Genomic DNA, 16426 nt, shown 5'->3' with positions numbered 1-16426 from the left:
AAAGTCAAACCACTTTCAGGTCTGGAAACTACCCTGCTCCCTCTGAAGTTTATGAATATTTTCCTGATTGGGATGGAGAAAAGATGTCAAAACTGGTACAGCCACAGTGCAAACCCTATAACGGGTGTATGCATGCGCATGTTGGGGAGGCAGCTGCCTCAGGGAGGTAAGTGTGATTGCCATGAAAGGGCAGCAAGTTTTACTTATTACATTCATTACGGCCGTATTTTAACTCAAGGAAAATAGAAAGGGGCTCCTGGGATTTTCTGATTCAGGTGTAGGGATGGAAGAGAAATTTTATTCAACTTACATCTAAAGTTAAATCTATCACATTCGCACTTTCTAAAACCATGCAAGAACCAAAACACAGCCATCCTTCAAAATCCGCGCTTATCTGAATGCTGAAATGCAGTTACCCAACCAATGTTTACAAATATGCACGTATTAGGGGAAAGTGTGCATAAAAATGAACGTATTCCTGAAAATAATGTACGGAACTGTATCATGTTAAGAGAAATTGTTTGCCAAAAAATGTGTGCCTTAGTCAACACTGCCTACAAAAAATGTATTTACTAGGACAAATTTGCACTAAAATGGTGAAGAATTTTCAGGAGGATTTCGTTTTTTAAAAATTGCAAATTTCTGCAGAAATGTGGAGAACAGGATTTAAGATTGGAAAAATGAGAAAGAGAGAGAACCAAAAATGGGAGAAGTGCAAATTTTGAAAGACGGCCGAGTTTCGGTTCACATGTTGTTTTAAAAGTGCAAATTCGGTATGTTCGCCTTTATATGCAAATTGCATTGAATTTCTCCCCTACCGCTTGTGGGAGCATATAGATTCATAGCACTAAATGAAACAGTGGGATAAAGACTAAAAGGGCCCACTTTCACATTTCAAAATAAAAGAGGCAAGCAAAACACACACGCGCACACACACGTCGCCCCAGGGAGTCTTAATGAAAGAGGCCAAGTGTGCAACTCCGACTGCCTCTCTGAGGTTCCGCCCATTCTGTGTCTTTGCGGGGCAGAATTCAAGCCTTCGCTTCTAACCCTCCCTCACTTTGGGAGGCTTTTGTGCCCCTTCTTAATAAGCAGTTCAAGATGAAAGCAGAGTTCTTTGCTGCTCCTTCGGTGCTGCACCAGAGACAAGTGGTGGCATCTTTCAGGAAACATAATGCCATAATTAGTACCTTCCCCCAGGAATCTAACACCCACAGCTAGCAGGCAGCTTGCTCATGTATGCCGCATCGGGGCGGGCTCCCACTGCCAGACGCTAAATACTATTGTCGGCCTACTCAGGTTGCATGAAGCGAGCTGACTCGAGCCTTCTTATTTAAAGCCTGGGTGCAGAAAATTCTCTCTGTGTCCATCAGTCTTCTTCCTTTTGACACTAATCCTTACCATCAGTATCCCCAGCTGGGAAGGCAGGTCTGTGGCTCAGCAGCGGAACATCTGCTTTGCATCCAAAGGCTCTCCGGTTAAAGAACATAAGAACAGCCTGCTGGATCAGGCCAGTGGCCCATCTAGTCCAGCATCCTGTTCTCACAGTGGCCAACCAGGTGCCTGGGGGAAGCCCACAAGTAGGACCCGAGTGCAAGAACACTCTCCCCTCCTGAGGCTTCTGGCAACTGGTTTTCAGAAGCATGCTGCCTCTGACTAGGGTGGCAGAGCACAGCCATCATGGTTCAAGCCTTGGCAGGGCTGGCAATGGCAGAATTACTGCCAGTCAGTGTGGACAGTATGGAGCTAGGTGGACCAATCTGTGCAACTATGTATCAGTCACTGACTGACAGTCAGCTCCCTATGGTCCTAAAGGAAGGTTGTAGCTCAGTGGGAGAGTGTCTGCTGTGAACGCAGAAGGTCCCAGGTTCAATCCTTGCCATCTCCAAATAGGGTTTGGACCGAAACCCTGGAGAGCCACAGCCAGCCAGTGTCGACAACAGCAAGCCAGATGGACCAATAATCTGACTCTGTATAATGTATACCTGCATGTTCCTGGGAGGAGAGCCTGGCTGGGAGTCCAGAGTCTGTGAGTTCAAAGCCCCACTCGTGTCTCCTGGAGCTCAAGGGCCAGCTAAAGATCACCCCACAGGGAGTGGCTCAGGGGTTACATGCCCTGCCACCTGTGCAGCCGTGGGCAAGCTGCATAGTCTCAAGGAACCCAGTTGCCCTCCAGCTGTCAGTTGCATACAAGGAAGGGGCTGGCTTGTGCAGCTGTGGCAAGCTGAGCAGGCCCTAGCCAGCTGGAGAGGACTAGCCTCAGAGGGAGGCAATGCTAAACCCCCTCTGAATACCACTTACCATAAAAGCCCTATTCATAGGGTCGCCGTAAGTTGGGATCGACTTGAAGGCAGCCATTTCCATTTTTTCATGCCCAAGAAATCCCTTTTCTCTTTTCCTCAAGCCAGGAGCAGAATTTCACTGAGGGGCCCACTGCCACCAAAAGAAAACACCCACTTACATGGTAAGATACGGAGGCTACTGACTAGATAGGCTATTAAAAACAGGATAGGCCAGATGTCCTGCAAGTCTCTCCCAACCTTCCTGGTTTTACATAAGGGAATAAGAAGAGCCCTGCTGGGTCAGAGAGAGAATCTATCTCAGGGCCAAGGAACCTGAGGTCTTCTAGGTGTTGCTAAAGTAAGACTCCCATCATCCCTGGCTTTTGGCCACCCTGGCTGGGAGATGTAGTTTAGTAACATGCGGCGGCCACCAGTTCACCACCTAGTCCAGCATTTTGTTTCCTTCAGGGGCCAGCCAGAGGCTTCTGAGAAGCCCACAAGCAGGGCACGGAGACAACAGGCCTCCACTGCTACTCAATGCTACACTGCCTTCAATTCTATCATGTAATTGGCAAGACTAAGTACAAATAATGAGCCGGGCTGGATTAACTATCACACGCGGTAAGTTACGGAACAGCGACTCCTTTTGTTATATCCCCCCCCCATTAGGGATGGAACAATCTGTTCATTTCAGTTCTCCCAGTTTCTCATTTTTCCAGTGTTAAATTCGGCTCTTCACATTTCTGCAGCAATCTGCGATATTTTTTTATTTAAAAATGCCCATGAAAATTCTCCAGAAGTTTAGTGAGAGTTTCTCCTACTAAACATTTTATATGCAGTTTTTACTAATGTACACATTGTTGTAAGCAACTTCTGCTAACAAAAGGCATTTTTGTATGTTATTTTCACCAATATATTCATTTTTACGCACACTTTTCCCTAATGTATGCATTTTCGTAAACATTGCTAAGTTGGTGAACTGAATCGCAAAATTCAGACAAATGCAAATTTCAAAGCATTATTTATTTTTTACATTTATACCCCACTTTTCTTTTCATGAAACCCAAGGCGGCTTACCTATGGTTCCCAGGCAGTCTCCCATCCAGGCACTGACCAGACCTCAGCAGGGAGCTGGCCTTATGTGCCTCCAGACCACAGCCTGGGATAAACACAGCATGTCTGTGTTTTGGTCCTTTCATCGTTTGGAAAGTGAGAATTTGATCAATCTGGCTTTATATGCGAACCAAATCACATTTCTCCCCCATCCACTTTGCATGCAGAAGGTCTCAGGTTCAATCCCTGGTGTCTCCAGGTAGGGCTGGAAGAAATCCCCTCTGAAACTCTGGAGAGTTGCTGCCAGTCAGTGTAGACAATACTTAGCTAGATGGACGAGTGGTCTAACTCTGTATAAAGCAGCTTCCTAGGTTCCCAGTTTATTATTAATTATATTGATTTATATACCTTTCATATGCTAAAAGGTGTGAAGAGCAAGGCTACTAGCTTCATATAAACAAACTCCAAGGGTAGGCTGTTACTTATGTGTAGAGGGCAAGATGTGGTAAAAAGGGCTGCAGAGCTATGCATTTAGCCTTGCCCTCAAAGAGCAGGGCTGCTCCTCCTGCCCCCTCTCCCCACCACCACTGGGGCTGCTATCTTGAGCATAACAGCAGTGGGGAACCTCTTGCAGAAATCTGTATGTTAGTCAAAATGGCAGATAAAAATGTATATATTAGAAGAAATCCGCACTAAAAGGTTGAAGAATTTTCATTAGGATTTTTTAAAAGAAAAATAATGACAAATTGCTGCAGAAACCCGGAAAACCGACTTTAAGATTGCAAAAAATGAGAAAGGGAGACAACCGAAATGGACAGATCATCCCATCGCTAGTAGACACTCTGCTCTTCCAGATCTTCTCAGCCAGTTCTGAAGATGAGAAAAATGCAAGACTATTTAAAAAGAAAAGAATTGGAGTGCCATTCTTAAAGCCTTAAGCTTTTGAAGTGGGGTTCTTATTATCATTCTGTATTCAGACAGCCAGGAGGACACCAGCCTCAGCTTGTAAGGTGACCATACATTTCAAACACACCAATTTTAAAAGGCACAGAAGAACTAGTGGAAGCTTTCAATTCTCACTCAGCAGGACCAAACCAGCATAATGATTTCAGGCAAAGATCTAGTGCAATTACAGTGGCAGAAACTCTCCAGCAAGTGGAATGATTCTGATCCCTCCCTTTCCACAGTTCCCCTGCTTCTTATCAAATCATCATTTATGGTCCCAAAGCAAAAATATAGATGCATTTAAACTCCCAAAATGTGCTCCAAGTAAAACAAGATTTAGGCTGCAATCTAATACATACTTACCTGGGAGTAAGTCCTATTGAACCCAATCGAGCTTACTTCTAAGTAGACATGTATTGGGTTACAGCCTTAGCATCCAGGTAAAGGCAAATTGCAGTAAACAAAACAGGTAATACTGCTAAGCACAAGATAAGGCACCAATGAAGTTCTGCTCCCTAACAAGTCAAAATTATCTTGCTTTCCCCCGACCTAATTAACACAAGGCACCCCCACACACACATCAGAAACTGTAAGTCTGAGAGGGTTGGGGACTGGATGCTCATTCAAGACCTCCCTGTCTGCTGCCAGTGAGGGTGCTTCCAGACTGTCCTTATTTCCGGGTGGGGATTCAGTCATATACCAGCAAATTCAGGTTGCACAATTATAGTTAATTGGGAGGTCTTACACAGCAAACCCACTTCCCCAAAGATCTGACTTGTTGCGATTAGGAAAGCGATGGGGAAGGGCACTGGAAAGTGAGGGATGACACTGGCTTTGACGTATCTTCATCTAACCTCCCCACAAACACATCAGAAAGAATGCTCACTAAACAGCCAACGTCGTCTCATCTCTCTGCAAACAAATCAGCATGAATGCTCTGTCACCGGGGTCCCAAAGTGTGGTCCGTGGACCACCAGTCCATGAGCTTCATTCAGGTGGTTCACGGGAGACAGGACCTTATTTTAACAAAAAGCTACATCCGTCACATTCAAATATTCATATCGATTTTCAACTGTATTTTTATTGCTTCTTTTATTTGTTACTGCATTTTATTGTTTTAATATCTGAATTCCATAATTTTTTTTTAAAAAAAAATATTTTAGCATCTAGCACAGCGCATTACAATTGCTGCAACAGGCAGAAAAATCAATTAAGTGGTTCCCCCAGGACCACCAGCAATTTTCAAGGGGTCCGGGAGGGGAAAAACTTTTGGGAACCACTGCTCTATAAAGAGGTTGTCTGGAAGCGCCTCAGCCAGTGTCAATGTGGCTCCTTGCATGTGTGAGCCCCGAGATATTTAGCCCCATCCAGAGCTTGGAAAAGTTACTTTTTTGAAGTACAACTCCCATCAGCCCACTCCAGTGGCCATGCTGGCTGGGGCTGATGGGAGTTGTAGTTTTAAAAAAATAACTTTTCCAAGCTTTGGCCCCACCTAGGGTGGGCATGTGTCCCTGCTTTACTGCGGTCAGTGCTCTCTTTGAAGGACTGTCAGAGGATGCTTCTCTCTTTGAGGTTGTCCTGTCCAAGTCCGGTTTAAGAATAAAGAACCCTAAGAAGGGAAAGTGTGAGCTGTTTAAGCCAATGATTAATTATCTGTTGATGGGGACACGGCTAGTAGTGGCTCTTTTTTGGAAAAATCTAGAGCGGGCAACTCTGGAATCATGGTATAATAAAATCTGGCAGATTACGCTGAAAAATTAACTAATAATCTAAGGTTGGAAGCAGGAAAGACATGAAAGGACACATTTCCCTCAGACTGGTATTGTTTGGTTAGGTACACAAATGAACATAATGAAAACGAGTGTCCCTGCAGCATTCCATATTATATGAATGTTCAGAGAAATTTTGTATTTGGTTGTATGTTGACATCTGTTTTGTATAAATCTCGAAGCTGTATTGTAAGTGATTTATGAGATATTTTGTTACAGCGGAAAGGCCACCTGTGGAGGGAGGGGGAGAGTCGCGGGAAAAAATGTCTTATTTTGTGTATACGTAAATTTAAAATGCAATAAAGATTATTTTTTTAAATAAAGGAGAACAGTCGGGGGTGGTGGTGAAGTCACCCATCCAAAGTGAGCACCTAGACAGCAGACTGAGCAGGCACACAGGTTAGTCGGTTGCAGTCTTCCCTACTATGATGAGATGTATTGAATTTCTAGCTTAAATTACAGCATTTCTAGAAATCATAGCAATTATTTCTACATTTTCATCTCTCTCTTTGTATATATAAGTTAGCACATGTCCTCTTTTGTCCTTTAACAATATTATGCATTTCCCCCCTTTGAGTGATGCGTAAGTGGCCACTAGGGACTGGGGAGGAGAAATTCACTTCAATTTGCATTTAAAGGCAAACCTGCCAAATTCACACTTCCCACAATGATACACGTACACAAAAACTGCAAGCCAGGGCTCCTCCAGGTTGCCTGTTGATTGAGCAGTCATCCTGATTTGCTTGGGATCTCTCTCACACAGAGAGAAGTACATCTTATTTATTATTACTATTATATTACATTTATATCCCACCCTTCCTCCCCATAGAAGCCCAGGGCGGCACCTTCTGGAACCTTCATTCTGCAGCTTGTACAGCTTTGGTCACATGCTGAAGACACACCTTGTTACCCAGACTTTGACACCTGAGACATATATAATATATATATTTGAGGACCCACCCTATCCTTCCGACTGTAAAGTATTTGGACCGATTTTAATTATGTTGCTGTAATCTTATGGCATATCACAGAACACCAAAGTCTGAATGATCCTGTGGTATTCCCAATCTCTGTGCATGGATGTGAAAGTTGGACAGTGAAAAAAGGGGATAAGAGAAAAAAATCAACTCATTTGAAACGTGGTGTTGGAGGAGAGCTTTGCGCATACCATGGAATCGCAAAAAAGACAAATAATTGGGTGTTGGAACAAATTAAACCAGAACTATCACTAGAAGCTAAAATGATGAAACTGAGGTTATCATACTTTGGACACATAGTGAGAAGACATGATTCACTAGAAAAGACAATAATGGTGGGAAAAACAGCAGGGAGCAGAAAAAGAGGAAGGCCAAACAAGTGATGGATCAATTCCATAGAGGAAGCCACAGACCTGAACTTACAAGATCTGAACAGGGTGGTTCACGACAGATGCTATTGGAGGTCGCCGATTCATAGGGTCACCATAAGTCGTAATAAACTTGAAGGCACATAACACACACAACCTTATGGCGAAGGGTGGGTAAAAAATCCAATAAATCATCGTTACTGGGAAAAAGCAAAAAAGCAGTGTGCTTCACCCTCAGGAAACCCTCGGAGAATTTCTGTCCCTCTGAAGAAATTCCGTGAAGTGGTTCGCCCCATTTCTCTACTCGCAAGTAGGGCAGAGAGTTTGGGAAGGCCAAGTTTGGAAACGCATCTCTAGGCAGGGCTTATAAATTGCCACTTGTAACGGACTTAGCTTTCGGCTGGTGCAAGGATACGGTTGCCATGCGGAAACCTCTTTTTAAATTATTCCACATAGCAAGCTCCACTCATACACACACACCTCCCCGACCACAGCAACTTGAAAGCACATGTGGTTCCAGCCTCATTAGGTACCATGCCAAACTGAACTAACTGATGCCTGGGATATGCAGAAGGTGCAGCGCTTAAATTAGTTGACGTGATGGGAGCATGTACCAAACAATATGTTACTTGATGAGAAAAATTGCCCTTCTGCCAGATTGAGAAAGGAGAGAGAGATGCCAATTACAACAGAGCCTCAAGTTGAGGAGAGCATTGCTTACAGGAGGAATGGCGAGGAGGTGGATACCTTTCTGGTACCACCTACACAAGATCACTCTGTGCTCCTTAATCCAGAACAATTCCCCATCCTTGGCTCCCATGTTCACAATGACCAACATGGTCTTATTTATGAATGTGATTTGCTTTGAACATTTGACATTTCTCATACATTATGTCCATAATCCAGTAATCCACGTTATTGCACAACAGCCAACCTTGCTTTTTGCATATACATAAAACAATAACAACAACATATGCATAAAAGGCCAGTTTAAAAACAAAGATTAAAAAAAATAAGGTAAGTCAGTTGTATAACCATACAAAAATCATACAAATATTATTTCAATTAATACAGCTCTAGGAACATATAATCACCAGAGGAAATACCAACCTTCCTGCTCTGTAGGGCTAGTTTAACATATTTAGCAACCAAATAAGTCACACAGTAATCTGTTCCTGCCCATGAAAATACAATTTTATTTTCAAAGGTATGAGGGGTATAAGATATTGAATTCTTAAGTTTGAGTATAAAGGACATTCTAGGAGAAAGTGAGCCATGTCCTTTACCTTAAGACATCCAGCAGGGCAACGTCTGCTTAACCTTCACCGGCCATCATATTATACCTTAACCTCTATCACTTGCAGACTATTAAGTCTGCATTTGGTTATAAGCCCATAAAGGCCAAACATGGGAGCAGTTTCCCAGGGGAGATGGTAAAAAATCTGTACAGTGTGTTAGAACAACAATTAGAACCTGATGTGGAAGTAACCATAATCCTTGCAATAACCCTGTAATGTAGGACAAGATTATCCCAATATTAAAACAAAGGAAGGGAGATATGGTGGCAGAAAGCAAATAAAGGCTTCTTAGGGATAACTAGCAAATGCACAGCTAGAGGCAAGATGTGAAGATAGATTGGATTTTGCAGGGAGCATTGGTTTTTTGCTATTTTATGGTTTATGTTGTATATTGCCATTTTATGAATTGTAACATACCCTGCGATTATTTCTAATCAGTCTTATTTCAAATTAAGGCACAACAACAACCTCATTATTTCCCAGCTTAATACAAAGCACCAGCTCACCTGAATCCCCTACAACAAGGACTGGAGGGGTGGGAACAGATCCACATATCTACTGCTCTGTAACTACTTTGACTGCAAGCCTGTGACGGCAGGTAGAAAACATCACCACTTATTAAAAGGTCACTAGGGGAATTCATGGAGACAAGGTCTATTAACAGTTTATTAGCCACAATGGCAATATGGAACCTCCAGTCTCAGGAGCAGTAAGCCACTAAATACCAGATGCTGGAGAGCAACTACAAGAGAAGGCATTTGCCTTTCTGTCCAAGCTGTGGGCATGTAGTCTGGCCAAAAGGGCTCTACTAACATTCATAGGTTCCCAAACATAAGGTCTGAGAGGATTTAACCAGGCTCCTTGGTGACCCTATTACATCTTCGCTTTTGACTTTCAGGTGTCTCTTGAAGACTTTCTTTATGCTAACAGGCCTATGCAGTTTCAAATTTTCTACAGTAGGCACTCTGGTCATTTTAATGGCTGTTCTGTACTGTTTTTTGAATGTTGCTGTAAACCATCCTGATGTTTCATGAGAGGGCAGTATATAAATACCTTGATAAATACAAATTTAAAGTTTCTACAAAAATTAGTGAACCATCTTAAGGACTAGGAATCTTGAATGTCTTTTGTCTCCGGGCCAACTAAGATGCAACAGCTGCCTCCATGTTTCTGGTTTTCATTTCTGCTCTGTTCACTGGTAAACTAGGAAGGGCGGGGATGGGGTTACTGATTTTTAACCAATGAAAGGAACTGATTATTTTCACCACAAGGGGGGGTCATGGCTGAGGACAACCAAACCATTCCACACCTAATCCTCTCCATCCTCCTTCACTCCAGGCAAGGCATTATTTGTAACCTGCCATGAGAGTTGCGCAATCCAACAGCAGCCAAGGCGTTAAACTAATAAAAGGTACACATTTTCCTACAATCAAGGAAGTCCATGTTCACATTTTTGGTTATCACACATCCAGTTGGAAAAGTAGCTTAAGCCTTTCTAAGTTTTAGAACTAAATTACATGATAAAAATTAGGCTGCCAACTTTTTGGGAAGGGTGCTCCTGCACCTTTAGCAAAATAGGCAAACATTTGGCAAAACAAGGAACCTTGATAAATATAATCAAATAATCTATCATTCCACTGCAGCAAGTTAGATAGGTGCCATATTTGTACTCCAGGCTGCCTCAAATTCTGTCCCAGGCAGTTGTTGGGGAAACTGCCAAGATATAAGACCCCACCCCCTACCTAAGCCTTAATTTGAGACAGGAATCAACCTTAAAGACATGGCTTTGAACACCAGGGTTCATTGGAGACTTATTTAGGAATGAGTGGGTCTGAAAATTTCTCATTTAAAAAAACAAGTTCAGTGCACACTCACATTTTTGCAATTTTTTAAAATTCTTCCTGAAAATTCACCAGCATTTTAATGCTAATTTCTTCCAATATACACAAATTTGTATGCAATGTTATTTATTTCATTTATCAAAGTATTTATAAGCCTCTTTTCATAAAGGTATATCAAGGCAGCTTACAGCATACAAAGACATCATAAAATTAAAAACCAATAAAATCATCATTAAGAACGATAAGAGCATCTACAAATACTGCTGTGCTGGAAGTATTTGTAAGTTGGAAGAAAAAAATGTTAAAAGGCCTGTCTAAAAGGTTTGGTTTTCAAGAGACACCTGAAAGAAATGTACACATTTTTTGCAAACCAATTTCCCTAATAGAATGCATTTTTGTATTTTACTTTCACTAATATCTGCATTTTATGCACACAGTCTGTGCATTTTTGTACACTTTACTCAGCTAAAAAAACTACATTGCAAAATTCAGAGAAATGTGAATTTTGATGGATGTCTGTTTCAGTTCACAGTGCAAATTAGGTAGGTTCACTTTGAAATGCCAACAGACCCTTATTGCATATTAACCAAGATCTCTCTCCTGCCCCACAGCCCTGGAAGTTCTTTTCCCTTTCTGTTGAGTAAGAGCAGCCAGCCCTTAAACACCCAGGAAGTAAGCACACCAGTCTTCCAGACCAGAAAGACATAACTCCCAAATAAGCTCAAGCACCAGCACCTCTTATTTAATATGTCTGGCACTCCTTCCCATTTCTGAATAAAAATGCACACACACCCAGGTACAAGATTCAGCATGAGAAACCTTCTTCACAGCCACAAAATACAAATAGCATCTGTTTATCACACTTGCCTTGATTTCTTTTAACAAATCCCTCCGTGAGCGCCTAGCACCATTCCAGGCCCTTTTGTATAACCCCCACCAAGGGAGGAAGGGGAGGCAAACTGCATCTATTTATGGCCACCATCTACAACAGCCATATAGGGTTAACTGTCTGCAGGGAGATGAGAAAGACGTCTCTCTCCCTCTCTCCCTCTATCTCTGTCTATCTCTCTCTCGCCAAATACAACCCCAAGGCCTCACCTGCTTATTAAAGGCAGCTCTTACTGGAGCCAAAGCATCAGAGCCGTTTGAATATGACTTTGCTCAGAAAGGCCTTTTTCTTAATACAGGATTCGCTCCATTGGGGATTTTATTGCTGGTCTTCCTCTTTCTATATTTACAAATGATAAGCTCTTGCAGAGCAAAGTTTCCAGGGTAAGAGTTCTTTTAGGAAGGAAGCTCCAAAAGAAATTGCTTATCTTTCAAGGGAGGAAAGGGAATATATTTGACAAACCAGGTGTGCTGCTGAGTGCTCATATTAGGAGGAAGGGGTGGGGCTATGCTTAGGGTTGCCAACTTTTTTTACTGGCCCTGCTCCTCTGCCTTTAATAGAAGGCTAGCAAATGGAAAGATAACAGGTAGTGAGAAAAGATATTAAGGTGCTGTTAAAGAGTGTGATGGGTGGGAAGCACAGCTGCAGGATTTCCCCCTTTTCCTTACAAGAAGAAATAATGTCACCGGGTTATTGTTGGATCCTCCTTACTCTGGCAAGTAATTGAGCTGCTAATGGGTCTTTTAAAAGTTTTTCTATGGTTGGTGACTGATAAGGATAAGGTGAAATTGAACTCTGTTTTCATTTAAAGCGATCAAATTCGCTCTTTTCCAAACAATATGAGAACTGAAACACAGCCATCCTTAAATATTTGCACTTATCTGAATTTTACAATGCAGTTCTCCAACCAGTGTTTACAAAAGTGCATATAGTAGGGGGAAATGTGCAAAAGAATTCATGAAAATAACATCCAAGATGTATTATATTAGGAGAAATTGTTTGCAAAAATGTGTACTTCAGTCAAAACTGCACACAAAAATGTGTTTATTAGAAGAAATCCTCATTAAAATGCCGAAGGATTTTCAGGATTTTTTAAAAAAAATAAATCACAAATGGCTGCAGAAATGCAGAGAACTGAATTAAAGATTGGAAAAATGAGACAAGGAGAGGACCTAAACGGATACATCCTCCCATCCCTGGTGACTAGCACAGAGGTAGTCAGAGAATGTGGAAAATAATCTAGCAGAAGCTGGATGCCTCCTTTATTTTCTTTGATGGGGTGCTTGTAAGTGAAGGCGGGACTATTGTTTTAGGACAAGCAATGCTAAAGAAACAAGAACAAAACACCTGTATATTGGTTTGTCACCTGCCCCTGCCTCTGGGCCTTTAAGAGCAGCCTGGCATGTAGAAATGTAGGAAGCAAAGCTCCCTTCAGCCCATTTTATCATTCCATGCTGGGAACATTTCTGCACATCACAGGGCTGCTTAAAGGCACACGTGTGGGGCCAGAAGATTCCCTCCCCCACCTGTTAAAGGTGCAGGGGCCTGGCCACTCCAAAGCAGGAGGCCGCATAGATGAAAGCCAAATGCTCTCCTTACCGCATGTGACTCAGTCTGGCTAGCTGTGCACTAACCTACACCAATTTAAATGAAAATAGCAATTAGCTCACTGATTCTGACCCCTGATGGAAAGAAAGCTCTAGTTACAAAAAAGGAAAGCTTTTTCTTTCTAAACAGAGTACCAAATGCAAATAAGGGTGGCGGCTGTACCTTTAACAACAGGCAGGAATACAGTTGGTTTGGATAGATTTATATTTCAAAGAGTGCTTGTCTTGCCCTCCTACTGGGTCCACATGACTCAGAGCAGCTTACGACAAACAAAACATCCCAAGCTGTAATAAAACAACAATGGCCGTGTTTTTGGGCAAGCTGATGTTTTTCTTCCTGCCGTTCTTGCTGCGCTCTTCTGTTGCTGCCCCTGTGATTTGCATAGCTGTGTGGTTTTAATTTACGGTGTTAATTAATTGCATATTATTTTAAAATCGTGGTATTTCATGTAACCTTCCCCGGGAGCATTCACTCAAGGGTGGGCTGCATAAGAATGTATGTATAAACAAACAAACAAGTGAGAATATATAAAAACAGACTCGGCAGAAAATATGAAGCCCTAAACAGGGTTCATCATATAAAAACTTGTCTGCCTGGCACAGCAAAAGCTTGCTGGAACAAATTGCCTTGCATGGAGGATTCGAAAAGCACCTTGAAAATGTAAGGAGAGCCCTGGAAGAGCAGAGCAGAGGACTGTCTCACAGTGGCCAGCCAGATGCCTATGGGAAGCATGCAGGACATGCATACCACACTCTGCCTGCTTGCACTCCCCCTGTTGATTTGCTGCCTGTGATGCAGCAGTACAGCAGCGGGGAACCTCTAGTCTTTGGGCCTCATAAGGCCCATCGGGCATCCCAACTTCGCCTGCAATTCTGTTTTGGCCAACCTGCACATACCTGTCCTACACCGGATGTCATACGTGACATCAGATTCGGGGCAGATAAAGATGCGGCTCCCTGGCAAAGATGGCATTTTCAGGCACCTCTGATCCACTGACACTTGCAAAGCCCTGAGTAGTAAAGGGCACAGAAGTAGGAAGCGGGGAGAAATCCAATACAGTTCTCCTTTATTTAAAGCCGAATTTATTCAACCTGCGCTTTCCAAAATATTATGAGAACCAAAGCACAGATGCCCTTCAAAAGTCATACTTACCTGAATGTTGCGATGTAGCTCACCAACCAATGTTTACAAACATGCATGTATTAGGGGGAAAGTGCGCACAGTTAGTAGGACCGTGCACCAGATTCAGCCAAGGGCTGGATTGGGCCCATTTGGACATCTTGGGGCCTCGGCTGAGTTGGGGTCTGACAGCCACAGATGGCTAAGGGTCAGATTTGATGACCAAGGTGACCTGGGGCTGTCAGGGGTTGGAGCATCAGGTAGGAAGAAGAGGCAGCCATGGCTGTCCTTCCTGTTGGATAAGCAGAGGCAGCAATTCTCTGGTAGTGCAGTGCTGTTTTGTAAGGGAAAGCCCTTTGCAAATTCGCGTCCTCCAGGAGAAATTAATCTCAGTCGGGGGGGGGGGGTGAGAAGAGATGCGACGTCTCTTTGGGCTCCTACTGGGAGAAAGGGCGAGATATAACTCTAATAAACAAACAAACAAACGAATGAATGAATAAACATGAGCCCCACCTCTGAACTTATTTGGGTGTGGCTCCAGGCCAAAGCTCCATGCATTACGTTAGAGAAATTGCCTGCAAAAATCTGTGCCTTAGTCAAAACTGCATTGAAAAATCTGTTTCTTAGGAGAAATTCACACTAAAATGTGAATTTTCATGAGGACTTCTTTAAAAAAAATCGCAAATGGCTGCAGAAGTGCGGAGAACTGGGAAGATGAGAAATGGAGAGAATTGAAACAGCCAGAACTTTTCGTCCCTACAGAGAAATATTGTCCACAAAAAGTCAGCAGCCTTAGAAAATCTGTGCTAAGAAACACTCATCTGAAAAGGCTATTATACGTATTTTCTGAATGGAGGCTGCTTTGGGGGCCCGCCTGGGGAAAGACTCTAGCTCAGTTGTAGCAGACCACCCTGCTTGGCATGTAGAAGGTCCTGGATTTGATCTCTGGCTTCTCCCCTTAAAGGGTCTCTGGCAGAACAGCTAGGAAAGATCTCCCTCTCTCTGTCAGTGATGACCTCCTGAGGCTATTTGAAAAGGTAAGTGCGGCTGTGCAGAATGCTATTTGGCTCAGAGCAGCAGTGCCAGCGGCAAGAAGGGTTTAACCCATTCGCTCACTATTTTCTAGATTAAAATCCCACCCCCCACCCCAATCTGCAAGTTGTTATTGCCCAGAAGGGGAAAATAGACAAGTACAGGTACTTACTTTTATGTTTTCCCCTGCTGGGAAAATGAAAGCTAAGAAAGGCCCATGGGACTATTCGATGAAGCTGAATGTTGGAAGATTCAAGAGGGGGAAAAGAAAACATTTCCTCACATGCCATATAGTTAAACTATGGAATTGGCTCCCACAAGAGGTAGTGATGTTGGCCGCCAACTTGGATGGCTTTAAAAGAGGGCAAGCTGTACTCTGGACAAGAGGCTACTGTAAGGACAGAATATGGAGACACCGATTGGTTCCCCATTGGAAAGGGTGTGAGACGGGTGTATTTTATCACCCTACTTGTTTAATCTATATGCAGAACATATCATACGGAATTGATTCCATAAAGGAAGCCACAGACCTGAATTTACAAGATCTGAACAGGGTGGAATCATCACAGATGCTCTTGGAGGTCACTGATTCATAAGGTCGCCATAAGTTGTAATCGACTTGAAGGCACATAACAACAACTGGAGAAATTCCTGGAGGCAAAGGTGATCGGTGGCTACTAGCCACGATGGCCATGCTCTGCGTCCACTGTCAGGGGTAGTGTTTCTGAATACCAGTTGCTGCAGCGTGTGGAGAGTGCTCTTGTGCTCAGGCCCTGCTAGAGGGCTTCCCATGGGCATCTGGTTAGCCACTGTGGGAAGTGGCTGCTGGACTGGCTCTTCTTACATTCTTATGCCCAGCTAGATCGGATCATACCATATCAAAGGTCCTCTAGAACAGGGGTTCTCAAACTGTGGTCCATGGACCAACAGTAGCGCATGAGCGTCATTCAGGTGATTCACTGCATGTTTACATTAAAGATTCATATTGATATTAATTGTAATTTTTATTGGTTTTTATTCTTGTATCTTATTGTGTTACAGTTTGAATTCTATGGAATCCAAAGTATAATACAATTTAATATAATAAGTTGCAATGTACATTTTTTAAATCTTATAGGATCTAGCACACTACATTACAATTGCCACAGCAGGCAGAAAAATCATTAAGCGGCCTGCCAAGACCATCAGCAATTCAAGCTGGGCATAAAGGCTGTTGTCTTGTCTCTTGCTGTTGTCCCTTCAACA

At 42.9% G+C, this 16426-nt stretch overlaps 1 protein-coding gene across 3 annotated transcripts in view; it reads right to left on the bottom strand.

The window, feature by feature from the left end:
* LOC133387020 (tyrosine-protein phosphatase non-receptor type substrate 1-like) overlaps nt 1–16426 on the bottom strand; it is a 170534-nt gene that overhangs the window by 142284 nt on the left and 11824 nt on the right. The window contains exon 1 of one of the 3 annotated variants that reach the window (XM_061630911.1): nt 11632–11870. The exons of 1 other annotated variant lie outside the window; for it this stretch is intronic. The gene's annotated coding sequence lies outside the window, so the exon portion shown is untranslated. One more of the 3 variants, XM_061630913.1, reaches the window with a different exon arrangement.

This window comes from Rhineura floridana, chromosome 6, assembly GCF_030035675.1.
Source record: "Rhineura floridana isolate rRhiFlo1 chromosome 6, rRhiFlo1.hap2, whole genome shotgun sequence".
NCBI classification, from domain to species: domain Eukaryota; kingdom Metazoa; phylum Chordata; class Lepidosauria; order Squamata; family Rhineuridae; genus Rhineura; species Rhineura floridana.
The sequence above is the reverse complement of the archived record's forward strand: the minus strand, read 5'-3'. Positions and strand labels throughout refer to the sequence as shown.